General features: G+C 43.5%; 1 pseudogene; it reads right to left on the bottom strand.

The window, feature by feature from the left end:
• Positions 1 to 11,637: 11,637 nt before the first annotated feature.
• Positions 11,638 to 12,584, bottom strand: LOC149443619 (olfactory receptor 5AR1-like; annotated as a pseudogene).
• Between the last annotated feature and the right edge of the window lie 2,648 nt (positions 12,585 to 15,232).

The raw sequence follows: 15,232 nt of genomic DNA, 5'->3' as shown, positions 1-15,232 counted from the left end.
TGTGGGGTGATCCTGAGAACTGCGATCTGGTACTAACACGCAGCAAAATCCATCTCCACCATCAGGAGCTCTGGTGAATACCGGTTAGTGCTTAGACCCCGCACCTCAGGTGAGCCTGTGTCATTTCCCAGGGTGACCTGCTTGTTTACCTATCCTGTTGGTTGGTCTGCTGCTATAGCTACTGGTCTCTGAACCTAACCTCTCACCATGACACTAAGGTCCCTAACTCACATTCATACATACACATACTAGGGGCAATTTAGAAAAGAGCCAATGAACCTACCAGCATGTCTTTGGAGTGTGGGAGGAAACCCACACAGGCACAAGGAGAGCATGCAAACTCCATGCAGGTAGTGTCATGGTTGGGATTTGAACCAATGAGGATAGTGCTGCTACACATTGAGGATATGCTGCTGCCTCTGTTGAGTTTTCAATGCTATCTGGGTAGATGAACCCTTCCTATTACATTCACTTTCTACAAATTGTAATTCAAACCATTGGTCTTCACCAATGGATTTTACCTTTGTCTCCAGAACAAGAAAAGAGGGTAATTCTTCCAGTTTCACCCCTGTTCAAGTGACAGCTTTCTAAGTAGAGAATTCCTCTACCTTTCTAGAAAATGTCTCCTGTTTTCTGTGGAGTCTGCAGAACAAGAAATGAAAATAAATTTCCTCAAACTAAATATAAACATTTGGGCTATACAAGTGAATTCGGTGTAGAGCTATTCACCCTGAGGTCATCACAGAGGACAAGGGGGCACTCTTTACGTCTGGAGGAAAAGAAATGTAATCTCCAAACACGGAAAGGTTTCTTCACAGTGAGAGCTGTGAAAATGTGGAATAGACTCCCTCAAGAGTTGATCCTGGCCAGCTCGGTGGATTGCTTTAAAAAAGTACTGGATTCTTGGATACACAGAATATAACTGGATTATCAATTATAATTATATAATATTATAATTATATAATATAACTGGATTATCAAGTATCAATTATAGGTAAAGTTGATCCAGGGAATATTCGATTGCCTCTCGGGGGATCAGGAAGGAATTTTCCCTGCAGGAGCAAATTGGATCATGCTTTGCTGGGGTTTTTTTTTTTGCTTCCTCTGGATCAACTGTGGGTGTAGGATCATAACTTTCTTTTTTTTTTTTTTTTTAATGGCTGAACTGGATGGACTTTTGTCTTTTTTTCAGCCAGACTATGAAACTATGTAACAAAAACTTTTACAATTCTGCATTTTCCCCTTCAACCACGTAGAAAAAAATTATTTCTTGAAAATATGACTATATTAATAATAATACCTTTTTGCCATCTTTATTTCCAACTGATAAACAATGCAGTTAGAAAGTTGTCATCTGTATTGAGAAAGTTATTTAAAGTCAGTATCTGGATTATTTTTCTCACCTCTTTAGGTAGGAGTGTTCAAATAACTGTTGACCATTGGTAAAGGTGAAATGTTGGAGAACATTGATCGACTTTAATCAAAGATTTTGCTTCTTTATTTTCCTTATTTCCATGACTATCAGAGCATTTTCCAGTATTTTTCAAATTCTTTTAAACTTTACAACATGAAGGGGATAGATGCATTTCGTTGGGCACAGGGCAACTAGAATGAAGTAATGATACTCACTTATATAACACACATTTGGTCCCTCGGCTCCCATGTTGGGTTCTTCGCTTCCCAGTTGAATTGGTCCTTTGTGAATATTCTTCACTGTCTGCTAAGTGTTGCAAGAAAACTGTTTTTCAGTCTAAACTTTAATTTTTCTTATACAAATTTTATTTTAACTGTTTTTGGGTTGTGAAACTCTTGCAAATTTATTTTTTTTGCTTTTGTTAGAACAAGAAAGAGGTAGAAGATTGTGAATCTTACAGTTTATTGTCTGAATTCCTTGTCCTAGATCCAGTAATCAGTTCAATACAATACAATGCAAAAATATCCCCTTGGTACACTCAACAGCTAGTCAGCATAAAAAAAACTATTTTATCAACTTGAGTTAACAACAGAGGTTTTTGTTTGCAAACATATGTAAAGCCACCCTGTTGAATCAAGGTCCGGAATAGAAAAGAAAAGAACCGACAACCCAGTATCATCCAATGTAGTGTTTATTGGCTATTAGGTAAGTACAGTGTAGCACTAACTTCTTGAGGACCTCTGGATTTGTTTTTGGTCCCCCTAAGCTCTACATGGACAGGCAACAAGCATTTTCTGCACTTGCAAAGTCAGTAAACAGTCCTTGAGCTGGTTTTTAGATGTTTTTATTAAGGGGTTAACAACTTGGATGGGGTCTAGGGGTATTTGGGATGCCCAGGGAACTGCAAATTTGAGGACAAACTTCTTAGCAACAAAACTATACAAAAATGGATCAACAATAGCAATGGACTCTGTTAAGGAGCACTGAGGTCCCCTCGGTATACGTTCTGAGATCCCAGATGAATCCCCCTCTTCAGCTGCACTGAGGATATCTGGAAGCAAGGTACTCCCAAGATTTAGCAATTAAGTAGCCCCAGATGAGAACTAGTTGAGTCTTGCACTTGACCGCCCTCTCCTTTTATCTGGCCCAGGGGAGTACTCACACTGTCCTGTCAGCATAGTGGGTTGGTAGCTACTTTCAGGCCTTTCGCTGAGCTGGCTCCTTCCCTCAGGATGTCCTCCCTGGGGGACTTTGGGCAGTGGAGATGCTCCTGTCCAGCAACCAGCCTGTAGGTAGGCTCCCCTCCCCGAGGCTCCCTCCCAGGCTCCACCCTCTAGCCATATCTGCTCAGTCCATTTTCCACCCAACTCCCTTGCTGCTCAGGCTCTGAAAAATTTAAGGGTTGTCCTTGGTCACCATGCCCAGCTTCCTGCCTGGGGATTGGCCAAGGTCCCTCAAATATGCAGATCTAAGCCTCCTCCCCTCCTCTGCCCCTCTTCCAAAATGTTCTCTATGTTTCTGGAAGGGTGGGAGGGCTCCAGAATAGGAGTATTAGATGAAGATACGGCAACTTATTCCCCCAATAAAAGTACTTTATTCATAAAGGGTACAGCTGGCTATGAATAAGGTTTTTACCAAAATGTGTAAGCTGCTGTAACTTTCACACTGTACCCTTTATGAATAAAGTACTTTTATTGGGGGAACAAGTTCCCGGCTCTTCATCTTATACTCAGCTACATAGTTAGTTAGTCTGGCTTAAAAAAGACAAAAGTCCATCCAGTTCAACCATTAATTGCTCCTATGCTGTTCAAAGTGCCACGAAGACACTGTAAGCTGTGGAGTACTGTTGGTCTACCTTCAGGGGAATTCTACCTAGGCGTACATTTTTGTTTGAGGGCTCCAGAAACCCTGACCTGTAGAACCTCCCAGCCTGTCCTGAAGTGAACTCACTACCTCCCTCCCAGGCTGACTTATCCCAGGCTGCTACCCAGCCTCTATCTAACAAAAAGTCCTATCTAGCTAACCTAGAGGGCGTTACAACAGCATAGATACACTTACGAGTGTGAGACCTTAATCATAGGCACCTTTGCAAAGTGTGGTCCCTAATTTATGTAAGAGCTCCCAACTTATATTTTAATGATGAAGTTAAGAGCAAGTATGCTTAGTGGGAACTATATCAACGGAGAAGCTCAATTTTCTCTACTGCAGTTGAGCAATACAGGCTGGCCAAGATCCCACCCAATGTCTGCTGATTGGATAGTGATAGAGTAGCAGCATAATAAATTGGGTCCTTCTGTTAGCATGTTTACAGTGTTAGACTGACAGCACTATGTGATGCAGTAGATCTCTGATTGGCTAAAAGTGATCCTGTAGAGCAGTGGTGGGCAACCTTTTTTTTCAACTGAGCCAAATCTCGCCAAAACCATGATTGAAATTTATTTTGAGAGCCACATTTTTAAAACTGAAAATACATCTCCCATATAGTAATTCATCCCCCATAGTAATTCATCCCCCATATAGTAATTCATCCCCCATAGTGTAATTCATCCCCCATAGTAATTCATCCCCCATATAGTAATTCATCCCCCATAGTAATTCATCCCCCATATAGTAATTCATCCCCCATCGTAATTCATCCCCCATAGTAATTCATCCCCCATAGTAATTCATCCCCCATATAGTAATTCATCCTCCATATAGTAATTCATCCCCCATAGTAATTCATCCCCCATATAGTAATTCATCCCCCATAGTAATTCATCCCCCATATAGTAATTCATCCCCCATAGTAATTCATCCCCCATATAGTAATTCATCCCCCATAGCAATTCATCCCCCGTATAGTATTTCATCCCTCGTATAGTATTTCATCCCCCGTATAGTATTTCATCCCCCGTATAGTATTTCATCCCTCATATAGTATTTCATCCCCCATATAGTAATTCATCCCTCATATAGTATTTCATCCCTCATATAGTATTTCATCCCCCCATATAGTATTTCATCCCCCCATATAGTATTTCATCCCTCATATAGTAATTCATCCCTCATATAGTATTTCATCCCTCATATAGTATTTCATCCCCCCATATAGTATTTCATCCCTCATATAGTATTTCATCCCTCATATAGTATTTCATCCCTCATATAGTAATTCATCCCTCATATAGTATTTCATCCCTCATATAGTATTTCATCCCCCCATATAGTATTTCATCCCTCATATAGTATTTCATCCCTCATATAGTAATTCATCCCCCATATAGTATTTCATCCCCCCATATAGTATTTCATCCCTCATATAGTAATTCATCCCTCATATAGTATTTCATCCCTCATATAGTATTTCATCCCCCCATATAGTAATTCATCCCTCATATAGTATTTCATCCCTCATATAGTAATTCATCCCCCATATAGTAATTCATCCCTCATATAGTAATTCATCCCTCATATAGTATTTCATCCCCCCATATAGTATTTCATCCCCCCATATAGTATTTCATCCCCCATATAGTAATTCATCCCTCATAAAGTAATTCATCCCTCATAAAGTAATTCATCCCTCATATAGTATTTCATCCCCCCATATAGTATTTCATCCCCCCATATAGTATTTCATCCCCCATATAGTAATTCATCCCTCATAAAGTAATTCATCCCTCATATAGTATTTCATCCCCCCATATAGTATTTCATCCCTCATATAGTAATTCATCCCTCATATAGTATTTCATCCCTCATATAGTATTTCATCCCCCCATATAGTAATTCATCCCTCATAAAGTAATTCATCCCTCATATAGTATTTCATCCCCCACAGTACTATCCCCCCCCCCTTCTAGTAAGCCAAGTCCCCCGTGTCAATTCACTTACCTTTTGCGTTCCTCTCGCTGTCTTCCCGCGCCGTTCGGGTCTTCAGGGCGGACTGTGAGAGGAGCCTAGCTCCCCTCCCCTCACGTTCGGCACGCTGCCCCGCCTACACACATCCTGACAGCCACATCCGCGGGCCGGGGCTGCCAACCGAGAGGAGGCAGGGGAGCGGCCGACCGAGAGGAGGGAGGGGAGCAGGCGCCCGGCACACAGAAGAGCCGCATTAGAGTGGGTAAAGAGCCGCATGTGGCTCGCGAGCCGCGGCTTGCCGACCACTGCTGTAGAGGATATTGCAGGAAGCTAATATAAAGTTAAGTCAAGTATTTAATTGAATTTCAAATATATGTATTGATTTTTAAAGGATCAGTTCACCTTTTTTTTGAAAAAAAAAAATGAAAAGGTGAACTAATACTCTACATCGACCCCACAGTCCCAGTCCCTGCTGCACTTACCTCCATGGATGATACACTTTTGCCATCCGCACAGCCTGGTGCAATGGTCCTGGAGTTTCCTCTTTTTTCCCTTGGGACACTGGGATGGATCAGTGCTGTCAGTCAGAACCACTCTGAATCATCCTGGCATCCCTAGGGAAAGAAGAGCATGCAACTTGATTTTCAAACCCCAGGACTATTGCACTGGGCTGTGTACAGTAGATAGTAAAACTGTATGACCCAGTATTAACATTTTGTCATTGGGTTTATTTATAAGCAGTGCCACGACAAGGTCATCCAGTGCCCAGGGCACACAAAGATGCCAAACTGCCCCCCTCCTCCAGGTTCATGCTGTGCAAATTTAAGGGATCACAAGCCCAGCAGCCACTCACTTGTCAAAATCACTGAAACTGTCACATAACTGTCAGCCTTGGAACAGAAGGAAGGCACCCCTATCACTACAGCAAACCATTGCGCCAAGGGCAACCAGCCCTTCTGCCCATCCATTGTCCCAGCTTTGATTACAAGATTGGTAGGATAGGTAGCATTTGCTGGTTCCAGAGGAGCAAGAAACTAGGAAAGTCTTCCCTTATATAACACATGGTGGTCCATCAGTTTAACGTGTTACTTGTGCTCCCTCTGTTCTCAGGTCTTTTGTGAGCATTCGGCATCTGTCTGCACTGTTTCCAAATTCTGCAATTTTTTGTATGTACAGTAGATCGGAAAAAGTTTTCTTTAGAATTTGATAGCATGGGGAAGGTTTAGAATTTTTGTAAGGTTTCTGGGTTGATCAACCCTCCCTAGTTAACCTAGTGACCTACGTCCCCAGGACAGAAAATAACTGTTTCTCCAACAATTTACCATTGTCTCTAGAAAAGGAAAAGAGGGGAGTCTTCCTAATCGGCACCCCTATTGCAATGACCAGAACTATTGTGACCCGTACAGAAAGTGACTGTTAATCCAACAATTTCTCATTGTCTCCAGAGCAGGAAAAGAGGGGAAGGCTTCCAGTGGGTGCCCCTGTTGCAATGTCCAGGGCCATTGTCACAAGACAGAAAGGGGTTTATTTACTAAAGCTGGAGAGTCCAAAATCAGACTCCCTTCTGCATAGAAACCAATCAGCTTCCAGGTTTCATTGCCAAAGCTTCATTGAACAAGCTGAGGTTAGAAGCTGATTGGTTTCTATGCAGAAGGGAGTCTGATTTTGGACTCTCCAGCTTTAGTAAATAAACCCCAAAGTGACTGGTAATCCAACAATTTCTCATTGTATCCAGAACAGGAAAAGAACAGAAAAAGAGAGAAATGCTTCCAGTGGGAACCCCTGTTCCAGAGACAGCTTTCTAAATGGGGACACAAGACAGAAAGTGACTGGTAATCCAACAATTTCTTATTATCTCCAGAATCGGAAAAGAAGGGAAGGCTTTCAGTGGGCACCGCTGTTGCAATGTCCAGGGCCATTGTCACCAAGGCAGAAAGTGACTGTTAATCCAACATTTTATCATTGTCTCCAGAACAGGAAAAGAGGGGAAGGCTTCCAGTGGGCACCCCTGTTGCAATGGCCAGGGCCATTGTCACCAAGGCAGAAAGTGACTGTTAATCCAACATTTTATCATTGCCTGCAGAATTGGAAAAGAGGGGAAGGCTTCCAGGGGGTGCCGCTGTGGCAATGACCAGGACCATTGCCACAAGACAGAAAGTGACTGTTAATCCAACAATTTATCATTGTCTCCAGAATCGGAAAAGAGTGGAAGGCTTCCAGGGGGTGCCGCTGTGGCAATGACCAGGACCATTGCCACAAGACAGAAAGTGAATGGTAATCCAACAATTCATCATTGTCTCCAGAATCGGAAAAGAGGGGAAGACTTCCAGTGGGTGCTCCTGTTGCAATGACCAGGACCATTGCCACAAGACAGAAAGTGACTGGTAATCCAACAATTTCTCATTGTCTCCAAACCAGAAAAGAGTGGAAGGATTCCAGTGGGCACCCCTGTGTCAATGTCCACGACCATTGTCACCAAGGCAGAAAGTGACTGTTAATCCAACATTTTATCATTGCCTGCAGAATTGGAAAAGAGGGGAAGGCTTCCAGGGGGTGCCGCTGTGGCAATGACCAGGACCATTGCCACAAGACAGAAAGTGACTGTTAATCCAACAATTTATCATTGTCTCCAGAATCGGAAAAGAGTGGAAGGCTTCCAGGGGGTGCCGCTGTGGCAATGACCAGGACCATTGCCACAAGACAGAAAGTGAATGGTAATCCAACAATTCATCATTGTCTCCAGAATCGGAAAAGAGGGGAAGACTTCCAGTGGGTGCTCCTGTTGCAATGACCAGGACCATTGCCACAAGACAGAAAGTGACTGGTAATCCAACAATTTCTCATTGTCTCCAAACCAGAAAAGAGTGGAAGGATTCCAGTGGGCACCCCTGTGTCAATGTCCACGACCATTGTCACCAAGGCAGAAAGTGACTGTTAATCCAACATTTTATCATTGTATTCAGAACAGGAAAAGAACAGAAAAAGAGAGGAATGCTTCCAGTGGGCACCCCTGTTCCAGAGACAGCTTTCTAAATGGGGAATTCCACTAACTTTCAAGAGATTTTCTTGCATTTCCCTAAACTAAATAAAAACATTTTGGCTATACCTAAAATTTTAATATTTTTTTTCTATTTCAATAATTTTTTATTGAAGAACATAATCACAGGTGTGTGTATTTTTTTTCATTTACACAGAAGTATACACTTAAATATTTCATAAAGAATAGGTATGCAAGTATTAAGGCATAAGACATAAAAACACAGAGCTTTCTTTCGGTGCTATTTGATCGCCTGTGCGGTTTTTATTTTTTGCGCTATAAACAAAAACAGACCGACAATTTTGAAAAAAAAAAAACTATTTTTTTTACTTTTTGCTATTAACCCCTTAACGCCGACAGTACACAAATATGCGGCTTCTCGGCGGTTGGGCCTTGACGCCAAGCGGCCGCATATTTGCATACCATTTGCAAACACATATGTGCTGAGAGCGTGCGCCCTGCTCTCTCCCAGCACATCTGTTGGTGTCTCACGGAAAGGTCCCGATCGCAAGGGGAAATCGGGACCTTTTCCGATCATGTGACTGCCGTGACAGCGAATCATGGCGATCACTTGACCCTAAAACCGCGACCCGCCTCACGGAATCTGAAACCTCTTAAAGGAGGTGCCGGCGCAAAGAGGTTAAACATATTCAGTAAAAAAAGTAAAAAAAATCTAATTTTGTCATAAATTTAGGCCAAAATGTATTCCGCTCCATTTCTTTGCTAAAAAAAAATCCCAATATGTGTAAATTAATTGGTTTACATGAAAGTTATAGCGTTTGCAAATGGCAATATAGTTACTGGGATTTTTATTTTTTTGTTCTCTAGTTATGGCGGTGATTAGTGACTTATAGCGGGACTGCGGTGGTCATTCTGACACTGGGGGGAAACTGAATTGGTGTCACTGACCTCCCCAGTGATACCACTACATTGATCAGTGCTAATAAAAAGTACTGACACTGTACTAATGGCACTGGGTAGAAAGGGGTTAACATCTAGGGCGATCAAAGGGTTAACTGTGTGTTGTGTGTGTGTTTCACTGTAAGCACACAGAGCCATACAAAGCAGTGTGCAGGAAATGACAGGGGAGAGATCTGTATTGTGTACAATGTGTTTCAGAGCATACCAAACCCTTTGTCAAGTGGCTTGACAATGGGGCAGTGTGCTCTAAAACTTGTATTCATTCCATGTTCCATTTATCTATTGTATGGATTCCTCATAGACTGGTTTATGGTCTCCTAAGCTATCAGTGAGAGCCAGCAGCATCAGGGCCACCAGGAACACATATTGTGGAACAAAAAGGGTTGCCAGGCAGGCAACGTGTTTCAGAGCATGTCACCCCTTTGTCAAGTGGCTTGAAAATGGGGAAGCATACCTAATTATGCCCCTATTGCGATATCGACACTTCTATGGCTTCCCTCTGCCCTGCGTCCCATGGCACTGAGTCCGATTTTGCTCCATGGCTTGCAAGTGTGGGACTCGGTACGTTACTCCAGTGGCCTAATGTCACCTTTTTTGCCTTTGCTCCCAATCACTAACAACCCCCTCTTCCCACCAGGTTTAGATCAACCAAGGGCGTTTTCTTGGTGGGTGACCAATGGTTTTTCCCAGGTACGACACTTTTTGACCTCTCGGTCCTTCCCTACCTGGAATTCTCTTCAGGAGTCACGGGATGTCCCTCCGGCGGAGTTTTTTCGTTACCTTCAATTGCGGCATTGGCTGATCTCATTGCGGGGCATGTCTGTCTTCCCGTACCAGAAATCTGCCTTTGAACAGCTTTGCCAACAACGGCCAGGCGCCCCAGGCCTTACTTCCCTTCTTTATGCAGCTTTGAATAGACGCTCGCCGCATACTTCTCTTTCATATGTCGTTCAGTGGGGGCGCGACCTGAGAGTGGCCGTCGATCCGGAGGACTGGAATAAGGCCTGGTCACTCATAGCTAAATGCTCATTTAATACGACCACGCTGGAGGCAGCCTATAAGGTATTGTTTCGCTGGTACTGGGTTCCAGCTCGGTTGGCCCGGGCTAACCCTGCCTGTAGTGATCAGTGTTTTCGGGGTTGTGGCCATCGTGGAGATGTATTGCATATCTGGTGGTCATGCCCGAGACTGTTTCGTTTTTGGTCTCGTGTGTTTGGCCTCCTTTTCACCTTGTTCCATCTCTCCATCTGCTGGGATGCTCGGTATGCTTTGCTTCATTGCCCCATACCGGGCCTCTTGGCTCACCAGCAGAAGTTGGCTTCCTATCTGTTTTTATCGGCCACTAGAACAATTGCTCAGGCCTGGAAGAGTCCGGTTGTCCCTCTTCAGGGGATGCGGGATCGTATGACCACTATGATGCTCAACGAACAGATGTCGAGTATCCGCAACGACTCCCAACATAAATGTTTGAAAATATGGGAGCCGTGGTTGCAATATGCCTTTCCCACACTCTCCCCGGCTAGTCTGCGGATGTAATGGCGTTCGGTATTGGCGCTCTTGGACCCCTGCCCCTTGCCCCTCTCTTTTTTTTTTTTTTCTCTTTCTCTCTTTCTTTTTCTTCCCCTCTTTCTTCTTTTTTCATTCTTTCTCTGTTTTGGTGTGACTGGACAGCTGCATTTAGTTGTTATAGTCAGTTACAGTAATGTTTTGTGATTTATGTGCCATTGATAGCCCCTGCGTGGGCGTACCTTTTGCCCTGTTGGCATTAGAGCACTGTTTTTCCTTTTTTTCTTATTTTGCATTTTTTTTATCTGTGCAATTGATAGCCCCTGCGTGGGCGTGTTTTATTGCCTCTCTTTTATACTGTTTAAAAATTAATAAAAACCATTGAAATAGAAAATGGGGAAGTATGCTCTGAAACTTGTATTCATTCCACATTCCATTTATCTATTGTATGGATTCCTCATAGACTGGTTTATGGTCTCCTAAGCTATCAGTGAGAGCCAACAGCAGTTTGTCGCCATTGCACGGGGCATGTGCAATTTTAAAGCATGACATGTTTGGTATCTGTTTACTAGGCATACCATCATCTTTTATATTTTACAAAAAATGGGTCATGTATTGTGTTTTTTTGCAATACAATTTAAAAAAATTTATTTTCCTCATAAAATTGCATTTGAAAAACTCCTGCACAAATTCCGTGTGACAAAAAAAATGTCAAAACCCACTAATTTATTCTCTAGGGCCTCTGCTTTAAAAAATATATAGTGTTTGGGGGTTCTAAGTAATTTTCTAACCAAAAAAACTGATTGTCACACGTGAACAAAAAGTGCCAGAAATGGCCCAGACTGGAAGTATTTATGTACTTTTTGAACCCCTTTTGCTTGCAAATATTGAAAATTATAAAATGCAGTGTCTCAAATTAGCCTCTTACATTGGAGATCATTATTTCCTGTTTATTTTTCTTTTTACTGTGTCTTTGACATCCTTGTTCCTTATGCTATAGATGATGGGGTTCAACATCGGTGTCACTGCCGTATAGAAAATGGACACAGTTTTGTCTATTTCTGCGGAATAAATAGAACGGGGTCTCAGATACATAAACATGAGGGTACCATAGTAGAGACTCACCACGGTCAGGTGGGAAGCACATGTGGAGAAAGCTTTGTGTCTTCCATCGGAGGAACGGATCTTCAAGATGGTGGAGATGATGTGGATGTATGAAATTAGAGTCAAGCAGAAAGAACACATGACGATGATACCTGCTCCAATATACATCAGCATCTCATTGAACCAGGTGTTTCGGCAAGACATTCGAAAAAAAGGCGGCATCTCACAGAAGAAGTGGTTGACATGGTGGGACTTGCAGTAGGGGAGTTTGAAAGTGAGGGTGACGTGCATGGCAGAGTTTAGGAAGCAAATTCCCCATGATCCTGCTGCTAAACTGGCACACAATGTCTTGTTCATGATGGTGTTGTAGTGCAATGGTCTACAGATGGCAGCAAACCTGTCATACGCCATGACGGCTAGTATAATACACTCCGTTGCTCCCAAAGATAAACTGAAGTACATTTGTAAAGCACATGCCAACAAGGAGATACTTTTATCTCTGGCTAGAGTGTTTATGAGCAGCTTGGGAACGATGGAGGACGAGAAAAAGATGTCGATAATGGAGAGGTTACACAGGAAGAAGTACATGGGGGTCTGTAGCTTTGGATTGACCCTCACCACAATGATCAGTAGAAGATTTCCTGACAAAGTAATCATGTAAATCAGAAGGAACAGAAGGAAATAGATCACTTGGAGGTATGGGACATTAGATAATCCGAGGAGGATGAACCCTTCTGATGTTTGATTGACTTTTTCCATTACATTTAGCTCATGCCTGGTAGGAGACATTTGTAACAAGTCAATAAAATATATTTGTACATAAATATGTAGGAAAACGTCACTTTCTTGAAATAATATATATATAAAGTGTATGACTAGCCAAAACATTTTAGTTTTGGATAGAGTAGGAAAGGGTTAGACCTCCACCGGTTAGTTGTCTTTGCTGTTTGTGTAGAATTGGGAATGTTTCCCATCACTTACTGTCCCAGGGAAGCTACAAGACATTGGAGGAATTCTCCTAAAGTTAAGGGAAATCCCCTCTTAGATATGTGTCCCCAGAACACATGACCCTATTGTAATATTTCCCCCTACCTTTTTGTTTCGGTGGACAGTTGTAAAATGTTTGATTTCGCTTGACTTTCAGACTGGGTGACAATAGTCATCAAGAAAAACAGAGTGGTGAACTTCCTCAATCTGGGGACACAGTGTCAGGAGTGGAGCTGGGGCTCACCTGCCTTGTAGGCTGCAGTACCAGTGCTGGCCAGCGGGTGCTCTCAGCAGCCAGAATCTCACTCCTGCAATCAAGCCATCACCTGGGCCTGATTGCAGGAGGTGTATTTAAACAATGGCCAGGCCTGCAGTCAGGGCCTTGGTGTATTGTCCCTCATGAGCCCCTGTACCTGCATCCTGTCTGCTTCCTGCCTGATCCTGACTCTGCCAGAACTCTGCCTGTACCGACCCCGGCTATTCCTGACCTTTCTCCTGCCTGCTCCTTTTGTACCTTGTCTACCCAATAGTTACCGACCCGGCCTGACTATGCTTGTTTTCCCGCACATATTGAGACTAGTTTAAGGTTTGGTTTGGTTTTGCACTGTGTGTTCTGTATATTGTGTAACCTTAAATAAATTATATTACTTTTACACCATACTTGAAGCCTGCGTTTCCCTGTGTCAGTCCACACATCTCTGGTCATACCTGGATCCCTGACACACAGACAGAAATACAAATTTGACAGAGAGCTCCACTTGCCATTCGTAGGACGTACTATGGCGTTATGGAATTTCAGTGGTTATACCGGGATGATACCTGCAGCTACAGGCCTCATCCCAGTATCTTTGTTTTCAGCCAGCGATTCCCTACAGTGTAAAAGCCAACCTAGTGGCTAAGTAGAAATTGTGGGTGTTCTGCAGAGGTGAGAGCTGTGGGGGTAGCTGGGGGTGCAGAAGAGAACTATGGGGGGTTGCAGAGGTTGAGAACTGTAGATTGGGGTGAGCTGTAGATAGGGGTGCAGGAGTGAGATGTGGAGGGGAGGGAAGAGATAAGTTGTGGATGGGGGTGCAGAGGCGAGTTGTGGGTTGGGGGTTTAAGCCGTGGATTAGGGTGTGTGTGCAGAGGTGACATGTTGATAGAGGGTAAAAAGGTGAGTTGTGGATGGGGGGGGGGTTGCATGCTAAGGTGAACTGTAGAATGTGGGGGAAAGAAAGTGAACTTTGGATGGGAGGGGGGTTGTGAGCTGTGGACTGGGGGGCGAGGGAGAGCTGTGGACAGAGGGGAGAAGGTGAGCTGTGGACCAAGGGGAGAGCGTAACCTGAGGATGAGGGAGGGGAGAGGGTGAGCTATGGATGGAGGGGAGAGTGTGAGCTGTGGACAGGAAGGGGTGGGGAGAGGGTGATCTGTAAATGGGGGTGACAGGGTGAGCTGTGGATGGGGGGAAGGTGAGCTGTGAGTCCAGCTCTTTGTGTTACACATTCCTGAACCTTGCATTGTGTGCAAAACCCAGTTCTGAGTCTTGACCACACCCATTATTTAGCATCACTTTACTCCTCTTCCTGGAGGAATGGCGGGGTTGGGAGGGGGTGGGGGTGGGGGTGAGATTGGTTGTGGAAGGAGGTGGGGTTGGGGGCAGAGAGTTTACTGGGCAGGGTGGGTTCCTGCGCCTATTTTCTGAGAAAAAAAACTAATTTTCCTATGACACACTATTTGTACATACTGTCCAATCATCCCATATGTGATGGCCATGGTCTTTTCAGTTAATGGTAATACCAAAAAAATGCCTGAACAGTGTCCTTTTAAGGAACCCATACATAAAACCATATACTGTATGTAAAATCAATCGACTTCTTTTAAATACCAAGCTTAAACACTTAGCTCACAGTGGGAGTTACAGTATATATATTGTCAAGGAGAATAAACAGGTGGCATTGAGCCTTGACAATATATCGTATGTACTCTCCTGCGCCTCAGGAAATCCACAGCCAAAGGGAAGCCAAGGGAACCAGGACAGCGACAACCAAAGGAAATGCTTCAGGGGTGCAGCCTTCCTCAGACTGGGAGATCAGCCACTGGATAGAGAACAGGTGGCGCACACCTAGTACATTATCCAAGGTTTATTGAAAGGTATAAAAGATAAAAACATACTCACAGACGAAGCATGTATCTAAAAAGCATTTACATAATGACGATGGCCACAACGGCAAGCATCACCAGCAAGGCTCCCATCATCCATCCACTACACATCTGCACCAGAGGCTGCTCAGTAGATTTGAGGAAAGGGATTCATCCCCGAAACGCGTCAGATTTGACCGCACTGACAGTTGGAACACCTTGCTTGCCGTTGTGGCCATCGTCATTATGCAAATGCTTTTTAGATACATGCTTCATCTGTGAGTATGTTTTTATCTTTTATA

This window comes from Staurois parvus, unplaced genomic scaffold (assembly GCF_062004578.1).
Source record: "Staurois parvus isolate SC_StPar_1 unplaced genomic scaffold, SC_StPar_1.0 ptg000842l, whole genome shotgun sequence".
NCBI classification, from domain to species: domain Eukaryota; kingdom Metazoa; phylum Chordata; class Amphibia; order Anura; family Ranidae; genus Staurois; species Staurois parvus.
The sequence above is the reverse complement of the archived record's forward strand: the minus strand, read 5'-3'. Positions and strand labels throughout refer to the sequence as shown.